Below are 22,900 nucleotides of genomic sequence, written 5' to 3'. Positions count from 1 at the left end.
GAAGTAATTGAAATTGACTTTAGTCGTGCAGTCTCGCCTACGTTTTAGAACAAATTTCGTTGATGGGCTGCAATTGCTAATTAAATCCCTTAATTAAGGCTAATTAGTGGGCTTCTTAAGTGGCTTTTCCCACTGAAAATGTTTTCTTATGCTATAGTTCGGAGGACCTTACACCCATACCATTAAGTAAAGGGTGTTATTTTGTTTGGGCACGAGTTGCAAATTAAAGTCAATATTGGGAGGGTGCGTGGGGAAGTTCCACCTTCTTAAGTACGGAATCCCGCAGATAATACTTTCTTAAGTAAGTGAAACTGATTTCAGTCGGTCTCGCCTGTGTTTTAGAACAAATTTTGTTGATGGGCTCAAATTGCTAATTAAATCCCTTAATTAGTGCTAATTAGTGGGCTTCTTAAGTGGCTTACCCCACTGAAAATGTTTTCTTATGTTATAGTTTGGGGGTCCTTACACCAATACCATTAAGTAAATGGTGTTATTTCGTTTGGGCACGAGTTGCTAATTAAAGTCAATTTTGGGGGTACTTCCAGTGGCGCCCCCTAGCTTGTCCCACTTTCGCGGAACTTAAGAATCCCCATTCTTAAGATCGGACGCCTCACCCTGTACAGTGAACACCTCAAACCTTTTGGGCGCAAATTGCTAATTAAATCTCACTGGGCTCCCAGACCATATGTTTTCACCCCTGTCTATCTGTGAACACGATATCTCAAAAGGTTGTAGACCGATTTGGACGAAATTTCAGACAGGTTGGGTGTGTGACAAGGACGAAGTGATTAAATTTTGGTGAAGATCCGGATACTATAACTTTTTGAAGTGATTCTTAACCAATGAGAGATAGGGACAAAAACTGGACGTTAGATATACTGTTGTGGGACCGGGTGTCGGCGGCGAGCACGACCGTTAGGTGGAGCAGTAGAGTCGGCTCCACCGAACACCCAGAATCTAGATCGTGCTTCTCGGAAACTCCAAAAGGCATGGGTCCCTTACAGGACCGTGAATCGCCAATAATTTGGCCGCGTGGAATAGGGTTAATTGCCAACTTCAATATACCAAAGTATCCACGCGGCAAAGCTACTGGGGAATTCACACCCTCGGCAGGCCTCGAGCGGAACGAGCCGTTATCATGTTCGAACCGTGCGTAACCCGAGCGGATGGTTACCAAGACCCGTCGGTCCAAATGCACAATTGACCGTTTCCCAATTTCCCAACACGCACTGTGCTAAGCCAATGAAAGAAGCACAGAAACGAGCTGGTACATTCAACAAAAGGGGATTTATTTACAATGGGGAGAAGGGAACACAAAAAGAGCAGAGTTATCACGAATATACAGTCAATGTACAAGGGCGAGATGCTTAAACAATGTCTACTTATCAGACGGGGCCCACGGACACACACGCGTACACAAATACCCAAAAAGAAGATGGACCTCGATGTCTTTATTCGGCTCTCCAGCCGAGGAGGATAGTACGGCTGGGAGTCAGAACGGCTGGCTACCTGGCCGCGAGTGCGCGGCTGGATGTCCGCACCTTCCCAGAGTACCAGTCGCCAAAGGACGGACCAGGGCAGCCAAACCCAGGGGAGGCGAAACGAGGTGATCTCCCATGTTGAGTTGGTCGATCGCTTGTCGTACTGCGCCAGACGAGACACCTCGGATGTGTGGGGTGCAGTCAGCCGCAGACCAGACAGAAGACGCGCTCGAGCACACGGGACGCAATCTCCGCTCGCTGGACCCGACAACCACACTTTTTCTTTAGGAGGGAGGGGCCTCTTCTCCTGGCCACTCGCCTCCTGATTGGTTTGACCCACCGCGCGATTCCCTGGCCGTCTCCCGTTGGACAGGCCCATGGTAGGCGGGGCAACTCCCACCCTTCTGGGCAGAGTCCCGATCGGAGGCGTTTGTAGCTCCGCTTACCTCCTCACCTCCGGCCACGTGGGTAATGGCGATGGTGCTGAGTGGGAGATGGGGCGGGTGAGACGCCCGCTCCTTGCCGATTGGCCAAAGAGGAACGCCATTCTCATGTTAAACTCCGCCCACGCACGCACTCGCTGGTGAGCGCGCGAAGAATGCTGTGAGCAGAGTGTTGTTGTTGTGAAAGCGAAGATGGGTGTTGTTGTCGTTGTTACAAGTGATGTAAAAGAAAACCCTGACTATCAAAATAACTCCGTAGCGCACGAACATTTAATTCCCATTAGACTAGGGACGGGACCCTAACTAGAAACACGTATTTACCGATATAACTGATCTATAGGACCTGGCTGTTATGTGCTCATGGTTTCCAGATTCGCAACAATACATCATATATATATATATATATATATATATATATATATATATATATATATATATATATATATATATATATATATATATATATATATATATATATATATATATATATATATATATATATATATATATATATATATATATATATATATCACAAGGTTGTGGACTGATTCAGATGAAACTTGGTGGGATGAGTTTGGTAAGTGGCAAGAACAAGCCGATTCGGTTTTGGAGGTCGAGTTCCAGATCCAGCCTTTCGGTGTGATACAACACAAACTGTTCAGCCTGGCAGAGGTATGCACTCTATCCAGTGCTGTTCTCGTATTTAATTTGCTCCATTCTTGGCAAAACTGTTCGCAGACACGAATTTTCGCTATGACTGGGAGACCGGAGGTGTGGAGATGGAGATAAACTACCGAGCTGCTGAAAGGCGGACAATCCGCGCCCACGTGGGCATGATTGTGTCGTTTACCGGAATCAATTTCACGCTACGAGGTGAGAAATTTACTTGCACTTTTCATCCTCTTTCACGGTTCTTGCACAAATATGACTTCGAACTACGTATTGTAATGTACCTGTGATGTCTTGGTCATTAGAACATGTTACAGAACGATTCCAAAAATACAATGAAGAATATCACAAACTACCGAATAAGTTCGCTGCATTATCGGCACCAATAACAAAAAAAATCCCATCAAAAGAAAATACTTCACTGGAGGAAAGGCACTGATTGCAACCTTCCAAAAACAAACTTTGTTTACTTTGATTTCCAATGTCATTTGAGATTGTGTCTTGCTGAGAAACTTCCATAGTCCATCTATCTCAAAATGATTATATTCTCCCCCAAAAAATGAAGGTTACACAAAAAATTGCTTTTACTGGCAGAGCCGCTGCTAGGTATGTGGATAGCCCTCTCTAAAACCTTAAGTAGGGGGCCCTTTCTATCAGAGGTAACAGATTGGGCTAATAATATGGTGACAGATCTTCAGGCAATGAATTGTTTCGTCCCTTGCTGCCGGAGGGGGTTAGCGAAGTATTAGAATGACCATCTCTGTGTCTCTGCGTGTATTTGTCTTTCCACACAATCATGGGCAAAGAATTGTCATATCTTGGCAATGGCTGGACCGATTGTAACCAAACTTGGTAAGATAGTAATGTGGCTCAACCAAAGTGTGATGTGGGCCAACAATGACCTAAGTCAAATGTCAAGATCAATGTTATCAAAGGGTGAAAAAAAATCACTTTTTAAACAATAACTCTGGAATAAATCAGAACAATAAATTATTTTTTGGCATTAGATTCTATGAATAAAGGCACACCAAAAGTACAATTGACATTCTCTATTACGTCACAAGTGACATTTTCACATAAAATGAAATGAGTGTAAAAAATAAAAACATTTTTCTGCATGACAAATCTAATTTGACTTAGGAATTGACTGTCAGGTCCCACTGGGGATACCACATGAAAAATTTCACCTGAAACAAACACAATGACATAAAATGTGAACTTAAAAAAAAAATCTTTACATTGCATCTCAGAAACTGAGCTGAAGAAATTCTTCAAAATTATTTTGTGGAACCCTCTTAAAAACCACAATCAATTACTAATATAAAATGACGAGGAGTGGAGAAATTCCGACAGGAAAAATGACGTCATTTATTCGAATTGCATGATGGAAAGAGCAAATATGGATCGATGATACAGTATGTGACTATACACCAATGAACCAAAACATTATGACCACTTGCCGAATATGCTGTTGGTCCTACATGTGACCCGCCGAGGCATGGACTCTACAAGACCCCTGAAGGTGTCCTGTGGTATCTGGCACCAAAACATTAGCAGCAGATCCTTCAAGTCCTGTAAGTTGTGAGCTGGAACCGCCATGGATCGGACTTGTTGGTCCAGCACATCCCACAGATGCTAATCAGATTGAGATCTGGAGAATTTGGCAGCCAGGGCAACACCGTGAACACTGCATCATGTTCATCAAACCATTCCCGAACAATGTGTGCAGTGTGGCAGGGCGCATTATCCTTCTGAAAGAGACCACTGCCATCAGGGAATATCATTGCCATGAAGGGGTGTACCTGGTCTGCAACAATGTTTAGGTAGGTGATACATGTCAAATTGACGTCCACACGAATGGCCGGACCCAAGGTTTCCCAGCAGAACATTGCCCAGAGCATCACACTCCCTCTACCGGTTTGTGGTCTTCCCACAGTGCATCCTGGTGCCATCACTTCCCCAGGTAAACGGCGCACACGTACACGCCCATCCACATGATCTAAAAGAAAACGGGACTCATCGGACCAGGCGACCTTCTTCCACTGCTCCAAAGTCCAGTTCCGATGCTCGTGTGCCCATTGTAGGCACTTTCGACGGTGGACAGGGGTCATGGGCACTCTGACCAGTCTGTGGCTACGCAGCCCCATACGCAGAAGTGTGCGATGCACTGTGGATTGGGACACATTCCTCCCGTGACCACCTTTAAAATTTTATGTGACTTGTGCCACAGTAGACCTTCTGTCGGTTCGGACCAGACAGGATAGCCTTCGTTGCCCTCGCGCATCGATGAGCCTTGGGCGCCCAACACCCTGTTGCCGGTTTGTCCCTCCTCGGCCCACTCTCGGTAGGTACTCACCACTGCTGACCGGGAGCACCCCACAAGCCTTGCCGTTTCAGAGATGCTCTGACCCAGTCGCCGGGCCATAACTATTTGCCCCTTGTCAAAGTCGCTCAGGTCTTTCCTCCTGCCCATTTCTCCTGCATCCAACACATCAACATCAAGAACTGACTGTTCACTTTCTGCCAAATATATCCCACCCCTTGACAGGTGCCATTGTAACAAGATAATCAATGTTATTCACTTCACCTGTCAGTGGTCATAATGTTTTGGCTCTTCAGTGTATCTATGCACATAACTTTGTGTGTTTTTTTTTTATAATCCCCATCACAACTCGCTTAATTTAGTCACCTCCTCAGGTAAACAGAGTTGAACGGATAACCCTGTTAGAATTGATGAGGTTAATTGACGTTTGTGGTTGATTAGCAACTCGCCAGTCGGCGGAGTTATCCGTGGCTGGTGACCTCAGGACTGGGCGTTCGGAAGTCTATCTTTCTGAATTGGATGAAGATGTATGGCAGCAGGAACCATTTAGATTTTAGAATAAAGAGGGACGGACACGGAAGAAGCACACAAAATTATATATAGTCATACTTCTTGAAGAAAGACAAAAATATTGAATAGTACATGGAAGGAGCACACAAACAATAAGAACAACAACAACCTCCACGACAAAAAAAACAACTGTGCAATGAAAGGTCTGTTTTTCACATGTTTCTCTGTATTTTTCAACCTCATTGAGATTTACAGATAGATATGGAATATGTTCATGAAGATCAACATGAAGTCTTTTGCTTAAACCCATCAGTGAAGTGATTGGCAGCTGATAGGTATGCATCGCTAGTGTTATTGGAAGCATCCATGTTGCACAACTGGAGTTTCAAGATGCTTTGAAAAAATTGCAAGCTGATGCGGGTGGCCCCTCTTTGGGAGTACCCCCCCAAACCCCCCCCCCCCGACCCCTGTGGCTGCGAGCTCTGCAGGCGCCAATCAGAGGTCCTGTTTACATGATATTCGTTCCATGTGATTTACGAAATTCAGAACATTCGTATTTATACACTAACTATCGTGATGATGATAACTCACCGACTTGCTGTTATGTCACAACACCACTTCATTCATCCTGAAATGAATCACATAATACTTAAATCAAATAATCATTGCATTTATTTCACCAGCGTCGAGCTTGTCGAATCATGCACACAGAACTTCCCATAAATCATCACATAATCCCATAATACTTAAATCGTCACATAATACTTAAATCAAATAATCATTGCATTTATTTCACCAGCATCTAACTTGCGTAATCATGCACACAGGACTTCCTATAAACCAGCTGAATGAGACCATTAACTACAATGAACACTTTGGTTGGCATCCAAAGGGCATCGAGGCAGACCTGCATGATGGTCTGGAGCGAGGCCTGCCTACTCCCATCCTGCATCTGGCTGAGCTTTCACACTGTGGGCCTTCACAAATGGGCTGTTCATGATCTTACCACACTATGGAGCATATGGTTTGCTACTGACTGGTACGTTCATGGGCCTGGCAGTCATTTCATACGGCACGACGAGCTCTGACCCTATATGCCAGATACGAGTCAATAATCAGCCTCTGAAGATGGAGCTTGGATCCAGTTTCTGGCTTACCCTCATCACTGGTAATTATCACTGTTATCATTTGTGGCCAAATGGGGTTGTGCAGAGTTTATACATTGTCTTGCTTCAGCAGAACCTGCAACAGATAATTGTGTGCACCTGTCCCACATCCAATTCAAATGTAATTTTCCATTAGTTATTTTCACAATCGCTGATTCTCTGGGTGTCATCATAAAGTAATCTTGTGAAATAACAAGTTTTGTGAGCAACAAGGAATTGACTATTCCATGAGCCGAGATTATATTTTGTCCTCCCTTTTACTCTGCTATTCCTGTTGTAAAATTACTTCCACCCTTCCTTTGTGTACACAATATGTAGATGACTTCAAATGGATTTTAAAACACTTTTTTGTGTTCTTTTCACCAGCTCTCCTCTGCTATTTCCTTGGAATTATAGTGTGGATTATGCATCACAAATACCCAAGTAAACTGAAAGAAATCTTTGATCTTCAAAAACACAAAGAAGAAAATCCTTTTCAAAGTGAGTTTTGTCAAAGTTATTTGAAGAATATTAATGTTATACTCTGTGTAAAGAGAGCTTGCAGGATGACCTCGAGGTAGCAGGTAGCACACACACTCAGCTCCAAGCTGTCGAGCCTGGGTTTGAACCCCGACCTAGCTATACAGGGTGTTCCAAAAAGACCCAGACATCTTTGGTGGTTAATATACTCAGAACCACAAATGATACAATACTCTGGTTAATATAATACATAAACTCAAGGTTTTGTGCAAACCATCAATGCACTTCAAGGTGAGCTCCGATTGTCAGGCACAGGACTTCAAGGGCAGTACACAAGTTCTTGCCATGTTCGGCTCAGCATGTTCATGTCCACCAGTGCGCATCCCGCTGTGATCCGAGAACGAAGATCCTGCAGGTTTTCCACATTGGTGTTGTAGGCAACATCTTTGACAAATCCCCCATAGAAAAATAAATCAAGGGGAGTTATGTCTGGTGATCATGGGGGACCAGGCCATTGGTGTGTTTCAGCCAATCCAGCAACCTGGAGAATCTTCACTCAGGATGGCTCAAATTTTTCATTCAAGATGGCTTTCTGTTTCTGACAACTTCCAGTGTCCTTAAACCTCTTCTACCACTCTCTGATATTGGTCTGAGATGGCAGATTCCCACCATACCTTGCACAGATATTATGCTGAACTTGCATGTCAGATCTCGTCTCGATGAACCATTCAATGCACTGAGCTTTCTCCTGTGAAGTCACCATTTCCTTTTACATCAAACCACCAGACCTGAAAATAAAGAAAACTGAGTTTCTGGATCATATAAACCAAAGGGTATTGTTATCATTTCGTGCCACAAATGATACAACAACCAAAGTTGCCCGAGTCTTTTTGGAACAACCTGTATAAACTCTCATCCCAGTATTTCACAGGCAGGACGATTAATCAGGGTGTGTGCTGTCCCTCGGATGGACGTTAAACTGATGGACGTCCCGTCTACAATAATTAGTTAGTGTGCGTTAAATATCCCATGGTGATGGATCTCGGATGGACGTCCTAACTACCGGCGTGAGTTGGTGGACGTTAATGGGACGTCCCATAGTGTCTTTTGCAAAGAGTAGGTGAGCTATCACCGGCACCCTGAACAAATTCAAAATTTCTGCCCCAGCTACTGCTGGGAAGGCAATGGCAAAGCACTCAGGATAATCCTTGCCAGGAAACTGCTTCGGCAGCACCAATGCTCTGTAAGAGTTTCGCACATCACAATACTTTGAGAAAGTACTTCCAAATACATTGTCTATATTACAAACAAAGTCACAATGTTCTGATGGATATTTGGCGATTTCAACACTAAACTAAAAAAGGATTGTAAGACTTTGGTGATTACCAGCAAAATACAACAGTGTGGTCATTACCAACACAAGATTCCACAAATATAAAGGCAACAGAGAGAACTGGCTGAATGACCAAGAGGAGGAGATGGGACATGCCCATCACTAAAATAACATTCAGAAGATTTTCAAGAAGACGGATAAGATATGTAGCAAATTTACTTTGAAAATACAAATCCTGATAAAAATAACAATGCAGGAAGATTGGGAGGCAAAACAAATAGAAGAACAGTGGAAGGAGCACTTTGAGGATTACTGTAACATCCAAAACGTCATTGTTGAGAATTTATTAACAGAATTAGAGTAGAAATGGAAGTGAAGAAATGCTTATTATCTCACCTTTACTTGAGATGTGTGACACTCGTCACTCTTGTCAAGTGAGTGATGTCGAGAGATTAGGGCAGCAATATATAATTGGTTTTGGGTGCTGGCGAAAACCGAACTACCTTTTGTCAAAAGACCACGTGGGACACTCAGAAAACTGGATGAAAGAATGATGATGGTATAATGAATAAATTGTCTGATGAGCCGAGCAGCCTGAAACTTTGCTGGCATACTCAGGGAACTCGAAAGAAGTGCAGGAGTGAAGATTGGGCATTTGGGTTAATTAAAACACCCCTTTTGAAGATAATTACCGGCCTTATTTAATTATGTCCTTTCTCAGGCGATCCTCGGTCACCTTGCTCTGTATGGAGTCTTAAAGCATTTTCTGGGTTATGTCGCTGGGGTCTAAAGCCGCAATGTTTTTTGGCCTACATAACCATGCCTTGACTTGGAACAGGCCACAACAATTTCTTAACTACAGTCTTTCTTTTCACTTTTCTCACTCGTATCGTCGAATACCTGTTCATCACAGCTACGAATCACTGGGTGCATTACAATTCATATAAATGCCTGGAGATGCCAGCATTCATGGCATTATTTCATTTCTGCACATGTGATAACCTCGAGAATCTCTTAAACTGAGCCAAATTACAAAATTGAAGCTCCAATTTTGAACTCAGCAGCAGTTCCGATGAAAAACGTGTTCATTTGTCCAATTCAGACATTGCTTGGGCATTTCTGGGTGCATAGTTTTATCGATGGTAATTGGTAATCGCTTGCCAAGCCAGGCGTTCCGTTGGAGTGCTTAAGCCACTTTCCTGAGCATGCAACCGTTAATAGCGGTAGAGTTTGTGTCCCAATCGGGATGTAGTCAACAGATACTACAAGGGAGAGGTACATATACAGCACACACGGACATGGTACATATGCGTAGATTTGGATCTGTCGGGACTCTCCGCAGGTGTGTGGGTGGGCACGTCATGCCTGTTACAGGCAGTGTGATGGCAGAGTTTCATCCAGTATCCTATGGAGATTTTGTCAGGTTTTCCTTTGTCCTGGCGACTGTTTCTAAAGCATTTTGTTCTCAGGTTTGCTTTGCAAAGGTTATATATTTCTCTGTGAGTTCCAAAGTAAAATATTGTCGTGTCCAAGGGGGTTAACCCCCTACTCAGACGGATGGCCAAAGTTCTCCCTTGTAGGCCCACAGCGGAGACTCTTAGAGATTAAAGTGCATGCGGAAAAGAAATGTTAGGCGCTTCACCAGGACGGGAGCACAGCACAGGGGTTTTACTCGACCCACAACAGACACACGGACACAAGCAAATGAGATTAAATTCAATAATACTTTCCTAACAATAATCAAATATGTACAATGACAATAATTCAAATTGTAATAATGAAAGAAAACGAGAGGTAAACTAAACCTAAATATAATTGAGGTGCCTCCAGACAGACGTAAATGCAGAAAGGAACAGAATAATAAAAGAAAAATCCCTCCTTTATCCCAGCACTTAGCTGTGTGCCTCGGGATGGGCTTCTCAAACTTGAAGATCACCCTGGGTGTGCGCTGCCGCTCGCCATGTCGCCACAGGGCGAATCCCCCTTACCTGTGGCTAATATTTTAAACCACCCATTAGCCACTGTGGCTAATCCAGGTTTTTGTGTTTTTTTTTCTTTTTACCAGTTTTAGACTAATTTTGGGTGATTTTAGCACAGAATTCAACCTTCGTTGAGATGGCTGAGACAGCGCCATTTTGTATGTTTTGATTACGGGAATCACGCGTGACTTCGTACAAGCTTATATATACTAACTTTAATAGTTTTAAACTTGTTTCTAGTAAAAAAAAAAAAAAAAAAAAAAAAATCGACCGAAATTACGCATGATTCTCGTCTCAAAATTTTAATTTAATTTTTTTGAAAAATGTTTTTTTTCCCCCCCGGAATGATTCGGCGCTACTCGGCGCTACATGCTTCTTTGGGTCAGTGGTTGCCAGGTGAGTTTTGACACAATCAGTAGTAGTACCTGTAGTAGGACGAGTTTGTTTGGATGAGAGAGTTTGTTTGGATGAGTGAGTTTGATGGGTGACTTTGGTTGGTTGGATGAGTGAAGTTGATGGGTGAGATTGGTTGTATGAGTGAGTTTGATGTGTGACATTTGTTGGAAGTGTGAGTTTGATGTGTGAGATTGGTTGGATGAGTGAAGTTGTTGGGTGAGATTGGTTGGATGAGTGAGTTTGACTGGCATGAGGTTGGTCCAATGCTTGTCCACAACCACCCCCATCCCCCACTACCACCTACTAAAGGCACAACGACCATACCCCCCCCCCCCCACACACACACACACACACCATCACCACCACCACCACCATCCCTCACAATCACCACCTCCCCTGATGGTCGTTCATTCAACCAATTTCACACGTCAAACTCACTCATCCAACCAATCTGAACAATCCAACTCACTCATCCAACCAACCTCACCCATCAAACTCACACATCCGCCTTAAAATTAACTTATTATTTCATATTGCTAAAAAAAAAAAACTTTTGAATAAAATATGTGGCTATTTCCTTTTTCCTGCGGCTAATCATTCTAAACCTGGATTAGCCACAGTGGCTAATTCCTTTTGAAAGCCAGAGCACACCCAGTCACCAAATCCACTTCATCACTGCAAATATAAATCATTCATTCCACCCTGCAAGACCATAGCTTAAATGTTATAACACACATGTGGATCCTCAACTGGGCAGCGGGAGGTACAGTACAACAATAATGGTGGGGGCACTTCCGGTTGTGGGGTCTGCAGTCCAAAACCAAGTCGCCCGACTTACGACTTTTTTGCCCCCCCCCCCTTCAAATATTCGGTCCCTGACTGCCAACAGCTCTTTGCTGTACATCCCACCAGGGAGGGTCTCCACACATCCAGGCTCTCTCGCAGCCTTACATCGGTCGCCAGGGGTCTCTTTACTGCTGGTCGCCCAACAAGACCTTCTCATTTGATGGGTCCCCATTTCCAGACACTACCAGCTGCCAGGGACAATGCACGTAAAAAAAAAGTTACCATGCACGTAAAAAAAAGTTAAGTCTCCGTCTCAGATCCCTGGTTAGTATCCAAGTCTCACTTTCAGAAAGCAAGATTGGAAGCACCAAGGACCTGAAGACTCAGACTTTCATCCTTCTGCACAGGTACCTACAGCACCACACCCCATGATCCAGTGAATCCATGACTCCACAGACCTGACCCAGACGTCAACAGACCTCTGGCTCACAGCCAGTGGAGACACGAATATCACTGACGAGGTCAGTGAATCTCTCTGTGACCTCAACATCCTCACCACAAACAGGTACAGACAAGAAAGCAGCATCCAATATGTCATTGAAAGCCTGGATCTTTGTTTTGACCAAGGAAACCCATAATCTCAGTGGTTCCGATTCCTCATTCAGCACCTCGAGGGTCTCCAAAAGGAAATAAAGAGTCTCCACAAAGATGACTGCATCATCTGCGAAATCAAGGTCAGAGATCGTGACATTCCCAAGTGATGCACCACATCTTGATCTCTCTGACATCATATATATGTATATATATGACATCATATATATATATATATAAATATACATATATGTATATATAAATATACATATCTATATATATATATATATATATATATATATATATATATATATATATATATATGTATATATATATGTATATATATATATATATATATATATATATATATATATATATATATATATATATATATATATATATATATATGTATATATATTTTTTACGTCCAGGTTACGTGCATGAAGCAAAAACATACATTCTGCTTCGAATTCAAAAGATCTCACTATGCTGGAAAACGTGGGGATAGGAATACTGCACTGTGAAGTGTGTGGACTTAGAATAAATCTAAATACGGGGCCCCCCACCTGGAGGCGGCACCACACGACACACATTTACAAGGCAAATTTGCGTACTCTGCTACTCCTCACCAACCCTCCACCCCAAAGATAAAAACACTCCTCCACATCAGTGATTCTCAACCAGGGGTAAATTTACCCCCTGGGGGTAAAAATTTAAATGTCAGGGGGTAAATATATCATACCTGAAAATTAAGTATTAATTCTGTAATACACTATACCTGGTCAACCTGTTTGAGAAAAATTATGGCATGGGCATAGATCCTGGGGGGAAGGGAGGATGCATCCCCCCCCCACCTTATGTAGGATAGGGAGGATGAACTATCTTTCATACCCCCCTAAAATTCCTTTGTTTTTGATAATAAAATCATATATATTCATTCAAAATTTATGAATCATAAAAACAAAACTGTTCATATTATTATGGAAATGGCCCTTATTGGACTGCTAAATATAGGATAAGCTCAGATCCCCCATTAAATGCATGTTTTGCTAGGTTGTATGGTAAAATGGACGTTACATGTGTGTCGGGAGGTGAGGATGCATGTTTTATTGTTCGTACAGTGGTGGTGTGCCAAGGGCTCCCTCTTCTTCCTCCCCTCTCTGGACGATAGGCCCCGCCCAGTCGGCTGAGAGGGTGTGGCCAAAAAGAGGAAGTGAAGCTAAGGGGAGGAGTTTGTCGGCTTCGCTGAGAGAGGGTGCTCGTGTGTCGAAGGAGCGAACGAGAGAGAAACTAAGGCTTCGTAAAAAGGTTGAGTTTGTGGAAAACATTTGGGTTTTCGAGGCGTGCTCGGGGTGGCTTCGAAGCAAGCGAACGAAGGCTTCGTAAAAAGGTTCAGTGTGTGGAAACAGTCACTCTCGAGGCGTGCTGGTGTGTCGAAGGAGCGAACGAGAGAGAAACGAAGGCTTCGTAAAAAGGTTGAGTTTGTGGAAAACAGTCCGGTTTTCGAGGCATGCTCGGGTTTTCGAAGCGAGCAAACGAAGGAGGCACAGTGTTGGATCTGCCGGGAGAGACTATGAACCTGCCTGCACGTCGAGTCTGCATTTTTGGCAGTAAGAGAGGCTGCCTGCACGTCGAGTCTGCCTTTTTGGGGCAGTGGAAGAGGCGGCCTGCACGTCGAATCGGCGATCGACTCTTGGTGATGGGTGAATGGCGTGATTGTGCAGATGAGGATAGTGAGTGCGAACAATGTACCCTGTCGGTAGGAGTCTCTTAACCAAGTTAGTGTAGGTGAGGGGGACTTAGAGGATTTGACATGGATTCTGGCTGCTATTCCATTGTGCAGGGGGACTGCGAGGGGTAGGTGCAGGCCAAGGTATGGGGATACTAGTTGGTAGTGTGACATGGTATGGGAAGTTGGTGAGTCAGAAATAGGGCAGCAGGGCTTTGGAGGTTCCTGGCAGGTGGAGGATGTCAGAGGTGCCAGGAGAGCACCGTAGGGTTCAGTGCCAGGAGAACACAGTATAGGTGCTATGAGAGCACAGTATAGGTGCTATGAGGGCACAGTATGGGGGCGAGAGAGAGAGCCACCCCTTAGGAGCGCCAGAAGCACGCTCCGGTGAACCCTGAGGTCGCTGGGTGTCCTCCACCCCCGATTGGAAGCAGGCAAAGAGGCCTAGTAGTAGTCACACTCCCCAGCCAGCGAGTTATGCCTGGCACCACCAAATGGAAAAAGAAAAATAAGGGCCTTGCCCAGGTTTAATAGAATGGAACAGTGTGCCAGGTTGGGAAAAATGGGTCATTAGGATCATTCTAGCCATAGCAGGGTTTGTTGCATTGTCTTGAGCTAAAAGTGAATGGTTAGGTTCGATGGACTCTCCTCCGCACCATTCATGTGTGACACCTGGTACGAGTAATGTTGATGGGAGAATTTGTTAACAAGGGCCAGGCTCGGTCACCCTCTCCAAGTGCCAGAGAGGCCATCAGTATGTCATGAGTAGACATACTCAGACATCGGGAAACACGACACAAGCAAAACATTCACGACAATGCTTTTATTAACAATCTTTAACCCGTTCTTAACTAGGGAACTAGGAACTAGGAACTAGAAACTACAGGTTTCGAGCGGGTCCCGACCGAGATATGCCTTATACAACATGTGCAGACAAAGACAGACAGACAGACAGCATGCATGCAAGACAAGACAGAGTACTTGGTGATGTTTCATGGACGAGAGGACAGTGTCAAAAGCACGAATGGCGCTCGCAACAGGTGGATGTCCACGGGTTCGAACTCCCATTTCGAATGCGCCACGCGGCAAGAATGGCGGCGCAGCACTCCCGCTCCCTCAAGGCACCGCGTGCGCGGTCTCCGCGCGCGCTGACCTCGCGCGCTGACCTCGCGCAGGGTCGAAGATAGGCCTCAGCTGATCTCTCTCACGGTCCAGCATACAAATCCAGGCCTGGCCTGTCCTGCAGACAAGGCCCAGGTCGAGGTTGACGGGCTCCAGCAAGCGGATTGGCAAACGTGATGAGCCGTTGGTGTTTGAACAAGTATGGAGGCTCTGCGGCCAGACGCAGGCCGAATCGGTCGATCACCTCACCGTACGAGTCGATCGTCGACTCCACGTCCAGGCAGCCTCTCAAAGCCGACTGCAGTTTCCCAAGCTCAGAACTGAGCCTCAACCTGAGGCCTCGTTGTTAATCACCAGCATGCTTCGAGACACGAGCACTCTTTCCTCTCAGCGACTGCCGTTCTCCACACTCAGAGCTCACTTGTTGCCCTCATTTCTTCAACCCCCTCTCCAGACGACTCTGACAAAAAGTCCCGCCCCTTCGCATCACTGCCTCTCCCTCTAGGCCACACCTCTCTCTCTGGCCCACACCCCCTCAGCCGACTGGGAGAGGCCTGTCGTCCGTGATGGGAGGAAGAAGAGCGATCCCTCTTGTTTCACCACCGTATGAACATAAAAAGAGTCTTTTAAAGCTCCCGACACACATTATCGTACACTTTACCAAACAACCTATCTATACATGAATTTAATGGGGGAACTGAGCTAATCCTATACTTAGTAGTCCCATTAGGGCCATTTCCATAACACTACCCCCACCTTTCTCCCGAGGCTCTCTGAGCCTCCATCTGGGGCAGCCCACGGCAATGGCCCTGTCTAATGTACAGCACAGATCTCCCATTTAATCTAACCCACAACATGGGAAGCACTTATCTCCAAAAATCAAAGTGTCACAGTAATATTGGCATGTCCCTATCCTAGTGTGTCGGGTCACCAATCTAACAAACAAATTCACACTCTATGCACACTACTTAACATTCTAATTATGGAATTGAACGGGAGGGCATTCAATTTTACTTTTAACACCAAGATTGGCATAGGAGCAGGATATTCAAAGGTTCAAAGTTCTTTCACGTGTTCGCTCCTTCATGCCCCCTCCCGGCAGTATTGTCCATTCACCCCTGAGGGTTTCCTCACTTTGTGGCCTTATTGGCCTCTCACCAGGTGAGTTCAGTTGGCCCAGTGGCCTTATCACACAAAGAGTTCTTTGGCCCACTGAGCCCACAAAATGGCATGAATCTTCGGCCGCAACGGCCCACAAAAGCACTTTGGCCTCAATGGCTCACAAAAATGCTTCAGCCCATATGGCCTACTCACAAGCAGCAGCAGGCAACAAGCCCTGCATTGGACAGCAGATGACACAGCAATGGTGGCATGGTGATATCGATGGTAAGCAAATGCAGTTTGGAGGTGTTCTTGAGGATGCAAATGGGTGTGATGACCTTAGACCAGGTGAGATGGAGTGTCCCCTTAACCTTCCTTGCCTGACTTGTTTTGGTTAAGTTCTCCTTTTTTTTCTTCCTTTCTCTCTTTTTTTGTTAGACAGGATGGTGTGTTTCTTACTCAACGGTTATCTTCATGGATGTGTGCTCATGACATACTGGTGGCCTCTCTGGCACTTGGAGAGGGTGACCGAGCCTGGCCCTTGCCAACAAATTCTCCCATCAACATTACTCGTACCAGGTGTCACACATGAACGGTGCGGAGGAGAGTCCATCGAACCGAACCATTTACTTTTAGTTCAAGACAATGCAACACACCCTACCATGGCTATAATGATCCTAATGACCCATTTTTTTTCGACCTGGCACACTGTTCCATTTTATTAAACCTGGGCAAGGCCCTTCTTTGTCTTTTTTCATTTGGTGGTGCCAGGCATAACTCGCTGGCTGGGGAGTGTGACAACTACGAGGCCTCTTTGCCTGCTTCCAATCGGGGGTGGAGGACACTCAGCGACCTTGGAGTTCACCTGAGCGTGCTTCTGGCACTCTGAACTAAGGGGTGGCTCTCTCCAGCCCCATACTGTGCTCTCATAGCACCCATACTGTGCTCTCATAGCACCTCTGACAGCCTTCACCTGCCAGGAACCCCCAAAGCCCTGCTGCCCTGTTTCCCGACTCACCAACTTCCCATACCATGTCACACTACCAACCAGTATCCCCATTCCTTAGCCTGCACCTACCCCTCGCAGTCTGCCTGCACAATGGAACAGCAGCCAGAATCCATGTTGAATCCTTTAAATCCCCCTAACCTACACCAACCTGGGTACATTCCTACCTCCTACCGACTCCTACCGACAGGGTACATTGTTCGCACTCACTCGCCTCATTCGCACCACCACTCCATTCACCCAAACACCCTTGCCATTCATTCCACAACACCATCCAACACCTTTCACTTTTATGTGAAAACAACAACACACCAGTCCCTCGGATACCACTTGGTCATCAAATTTAACTGGTAAACTTTTTCATCAAGTCCCAATTAATTTGCCACTACATCCGTCGTCCATTGGCCTCCCCCATACTGCCCTAATCGTTTATTTCCAACCATTTAAACGAAAAATCAAATCTCTTTACCAGCCCCATGGAACCTCTGCATGGTTCCAACCAGGCATTTCAATCCTCCCTCAAGCAAGCCACTTTGTCATCTACTTGCTTCAGGTGCGTTTAATGCTCTGCCTGTAATGTCTCCACCACACTTTTATATTTTTAACAATCACGCAAATCCACTCGTGCCACTCTTATGCCTTCTATCATCTCTCAATTTTCAATCACTTTCGGTACAATTTTCAATCAAAATCTCTTACATCCCCATATGGCCTGCTTCTTTGGCTCATTGGAAGGGGAGTGAGGGAACGAATCCCTCATTTCCCATTAAATGACCCCGCCGCCTTTCCGCCATGGCTCAAAGGGGTCACGCCTCAATGGGGGTTGTGGTCTACCCCCTCCTTTTCTCCAGGGTTCGCGGAAGTCAGGTAAACCCCAATCGGTGGAATGGCCTCCCCCTCTTCTCCAGGGTTCACGGAAATCAGGTAAACCCCAATCGGTGGAATGACCTCCCCCTCTTCTCCAGGGATCACGGAAATCAGGCAAACACCAATCAGTGGAATGGCCTCCCCCTCTTCTCCAGGGTTCACGGAAATCAGGTAAATCCCGATCGGTGGAATGGCCTCCCCCTCTTCTCCAGGGTTCACGGAAATCAGGTAAACCCCGATCGGTGGAATGGCCTCCCCCTCTTCTCCACAACTCCCTGAAGACAGATAAACTCCACTCAGCTAGCCAAACCACTCGTGTGCTCAGAAAGGTTTGAAGACCAAGTGACACACGCCAGTGCCGCCTGCCACTCATCTGCACTCCACTCCAAAATTCCAGTGAGGCTAATAGAGAAATTAAAATCCAATTTCTAAACTGTATTTCTAAAATCCAATCTAAAACTGCTCCTGGATGAAGCACCTCCAACTCTGGAAGAACCCATGTGGAGTTGTCCATTATGGTTTCTGTCCCCTGGCTCAAGTTCTGTCCTGGTGGCATTTCTATTTCCCCTTGCACCTCAAACCTATTTCCTATGTCACCACTCATTCCATGCTCAGGACTCCCACACACAGCAGGCTGCACACATTCCAAGGTTATGTGTTGACATTCCACACCTTCAACCTTGCCTGTGTACTGACCAACTGCCTCGCACTCCAGGGCTACATTCTCGACCGCCAGGTGAATACCCACACACACTTCGGCCTCGGCAACACATACCGGTGCTGTAGTCTGGACTGTTGGCTCACAGCATTCGTTCACAGGCACTCCACACACACATCCAGGGGTCACGCACATGTGCACCCCATCGGACAGAGTCTCTTCATGAACATAAAATTCAATTTCTACCTTAAGCTCCTCGTCCGCACCATGTATGCATGTAACCATGTACCTGCTTCATTCCAGTCACCTTTCTCCGGTCGCTTCTCTCCAGCAGGTTGCTGATCGCCGGTTCGCCATACTCCTCTGGGGCTGTCAGCTCCACATGCTGGACCTGCTCAAAATGTATCTCACTCGTCAACAACCCCGCATGCTCCCTCAATGTCTCAATCACCAGGCTTTGCTCTAATTGTGGTGTCATCCGACGAGTAATGCCAATCAAGTTCCACACCACTAACGTTACTCCCTGTGGTGAGGTCACACATCCCATATCATTGTGCTGTTCTACTTCCTGACTCCATTTTCTTTTCAATTCGAGTCATTCTTCCTCTCCGAGCCTTTTGAGTTGTTCGTTATCTTTCCGGAGTTTTTCCATCTCTGTGTAATCCAACTTTGCTCTCTCCTTGAGTTGGTTAATTTCAAACTCGTATTGTTTTTGTTTTCTACCCCACCGTCTCTCATGTTCTTCATTCTCTAATTTCATCGTTTCCTTCATCTTGCTCATTTCCTTTTCCTGCTTCATTCGTTGTTCTCCCAACATCTCCTCGTACTCCAACCTTGCTTTCTCCTTTTTGTTTCATTCCTTGTTCTTTTTGTTTCTCATTCCACTGTCTCTATAGTTCTTCCTTCTCCAATCTCATCGCTTCCCTCAATTGGTTGATCTCCCTTTCCTGCTTCATTCCTTGTTCTTTTTGTTTCTTATCCTACTGTCTCTCTTGTTCTTCCTTCTCCAATCTCATCGTTTCCCTCAATTGGTTGATCTCCCTTTCCTTCTTCATTCCTTGTTCTTGTTATTTTTGTTTTCTCTTTTTCTCTTTTTTTTTTCTCTCTCCCCCTCTCTCTCCCTCTCCCTCTCTCTCCCACTCTCTCTCTTGTTCTTCCTTCTCCAATCTCATCGTTTCCTTCAATTGGTTGATCTCCCTTTCCTGCATCATTCCTTGTTCTTTTTGTTTCTTAGCCCACTGTCTCTCTTGTTCCTCCTTTTCCAATCTCGTCATTTCCTTCAATTGGCTGATTTCTCTTCCTGCTTCATTCATTGTTCTTTCACAACTTTCTTGCATCTCATTCTTTAATCTTGCTTTGGCTTCTCACTGTTTGATCTGCACAGTGTGGCTCCTTAATGTTTCATTCTCCGTTCTTTCTTTCCTCTCTTAACATCCTCAGTTCGTTTTGTAGTTCCCTCTCTTTATTTTGGTGTTTCCGTAACTCCGAAGTTTTTTTTTTCCATAATTCCTCTCTCGTCTCCTCACCTCTCTTGCATGCTTCCTTTCTCCTTTCATCCGTTCTCTTACCGTATTCCTTGAGTTTTTTTTAGATATTTATCTGCTCTTTCTATCGTCTGTTCTCAGATTTCTCTTATTCGATTGCCTGATCTTACCTCTTCCTTCAGTTGTTTCAATTCCAAATCGTGTTTCCGTTTTTCCTCTTCCAGCTTTGTTTCACGCCAAGGTGGAGCCGCGCCGCCAATTTGCGACTCCATTTTCTTTATAATTTGCAAATTTTTCCTCCGACCCACTCAAGCATAAAATCAAATCAAATTTGGACCGTTTTTTTTTCGTGACAAATGTCCGGGGTGCGAAATGCACCACTGGTACAAATATCCTGCTCCTGACGACAGTTGTTGCGGATCTGGGGCGGCGAGATTCTGACCCGTTCCCTGGTGCCACCACCGTCTCCGGGAATCTATAATGCCGGCCGGCTCAGCACAAGCCTCGGGTCACGCGTCTTCAATCGCGATACCAACGTACTCCTTGTACCTCGCCAGTTGGGGGGAGAGAACCCCTGGTTACAGACCAGTTTTGTCAGAGACCGAGCGGAGTGTACCAGTCTGTAACCACCTTTGGTTTTTATGCCAATCGAACGGATCGTTCCTCGACGCAACACAAATTAATCCATAGCGGCAACTTCATGAGAATTAACCAGATTTATTGGAGAACATCAGGGATCACAACACAAACAATAAACACGACAATGGTTTTATTAACAAACCTCCGTTCTTAACTAGGGAACAACGGCTACAGGTTTCGAGGGGATCACAACTGAAATATGTCTTAAACAACGTGCAGACGAAACAGACAGACAGACAGCATGCATGCAGACAGAGTACTTGGTGATGGCTCATGGACGAGATGAAAGAAGCACGAATGTCGCTCGTAACAAACAGGCGGGTGTCCACGGGTTTGAACTCCCAGTCCAAATGCGCCGCGCGGCAAGAATGGCGGCGCAGCACTCCCGCTCCCTCAAGGCACCGCGTGCGCGGTCTCCGCGCGCGCTGACCTCGCGCAGGGTCGAAGATGGGCCTCAGCTGATCTTTTTCACGGTCCAGCATACAAATCCAGGCCTGGCCTGTCCTCCAGACAAGGCCCAAGTCGAGGTTGATGGGCTCCGGCAAGCGGATCGGCAAACGTGACGAGCCGTTGGTGTGAGAACAAGTACGGAGGCTCTGCGGCCAGACGCAGGCCGAATCGGTCGATCACCTCCCCGTACGAGTCGATCGTCGACTCCACATCCAGGCAGCCTCTCAAAGCCGACTGCAGTTTCCCAAGCTCAGAACTGAGCCTCAACCTGAGGCCTCATTGTTAATCACCAGCATGCTTCGAGACACGAGCACTCTTTCCTCTCAGCGACTGCCGTTCTCCAAACTCAGAGCTCACTTGTTGCTCTTTTTTCTTCAACCCCCTTTCCAGGCGACTCCGACAAAAAGCCCCGCCCCTTCGCGTCACTGCCTCTCCCTCTAGGCCACACCCCCTCAGCTGACTGGGAGGGGCCTGTCATCCGTGATGGGAGGAAGAAGAGCGATCTCTCCTGTTCCACCACCGTATTAACATTAAAACAGGCTTTTACACCTCCCGACACATTTATCGTACACTTTACCAAACAACCTATCTATACATGAATTTAATGGGGGAACTGAGCTAATCCTATACTTAGTAGTCCCATTTGGGCTATTTCCGTAACAATATATTTGTATGCAGTATATACAGTACATACACAGTATATATATATATATATATATATATATATATATATATATATATATATATATATATATATATATATATATATATATATATATATATATATATACACAGACACATTTCAATTAGAATCCAAGTGTGCAGTGCATAGAACCATTTTGATGAGTGTAAAATATATGGAGGGAATTAGTTGAGATGATTTGTAAAGAAAAATAATTGATTGTAAACGTTTTTCCACAGTGACGACAAATTTGATCACACCTTACAAGAACCAAGGTGGTGTTGTTGTTGAGAACAGCGATTCATCTTGCAATGTGTGCATGAATGTAAGTTTGAAATTTCTCCAAATATCATTACACTTTGTGAAAGAAACTTGTGTCACACACTCGTATATCCAAAACCGAACAACATGCATTTATAACCAATAATCTTCAAGTGAAAGGTGAGGGTTCTATATTTTACATGTTTGGTGAAGGGTTTTGGAAACAGTCACATCACATGCACCTGTTATCTGAACTACTGTTCATCGTGTAATTGTGCACCTGTTATAATATAACCTTCAGTCGTTATGTGTAACCACAGGTGGATCAGAGCGGCCTGTCGAACTTTGGAAGAAGTTTACAGGAAAGCAAGCTGCACAAGTAAGAGCCATTGTAAACATCATGGACACAAAACTCATGCACAAATTCGTGGATTACTTTCTGAATTTGATGCTGCTTACATGGTGCACATGTTGTCCTCAAAGCCATAACTAGCCCAAAACTCAGGGTGGCAAAGGCTGAAGTCGCTGATATTATTCCAGCCAAGACCAAATGGTGGATGTGATGAGCGAAATCATCACTACTCGCTTTTGGGTCATACTGAATGGACAATGCAGAACCAGAAGACTTAAAAATGGCGTTCCACAATAAATAAATAAATAAATTCTATTTCAAAAATCAATTATTTCCATCCTTGCCAATATAAGTACAGAAAAACAAAAATATGTAAAAGTAATATTTCCAGAACTTGGTGAACGCAGAAGGAT

The 22,900-nt window shown here is 45.1% G+C and overlaps 1 pseudogene across 1 annotated transcript in view; it reads left to right on the top strand.

The window, feature by feature from the left end:
• The window catches only part of LOC147015591 (dual oxidase maturation factor 1-like), a 50,594-nt pseudogene that overhangs the window by 21,906 nt on the left and 5,788 nt on the right, over positions 1 to 22,900 (top strand). Inside the window, exons 3-7 of the transcript XR_015050381.1 lie at positions 2,663 to 2,797; positions 6,254 to 6,594; positions 6,959 to 7,072; positions 22,114 to 22,199; positions 22,456 to 22,514. The product of XR_015050381.1 is annotated as a dual oxidase maturation factor 1-like (transcript). The remainder of the gene's footprint in view (positions 1 to 2,662; positions 2,798 to 6,253; positions 6,595 to 6,958; positions 7,073 to 22,113; positions 22,200 to 22,455; positions 22,515 to 22,900) is intronic.

This window comes from Eptatretus burgeri, chromosome 12 (assembly GCF_056783735.1).
Source record: "Eptatretus burgeri isolate ZD-2024b chromosome 12, Ebu_testis_v1, whole genome shotgun sequence".
NCBI classification, from domain to species: Eukaryota; Metazoa; Chordata; class Myxini; order Myxiniformes; family Myxinidae; genus Eptatretus; species Eptatretus burgeri.
This window is presented reverse-complemented; position numbering and strand designations above follow the sequence as displayed.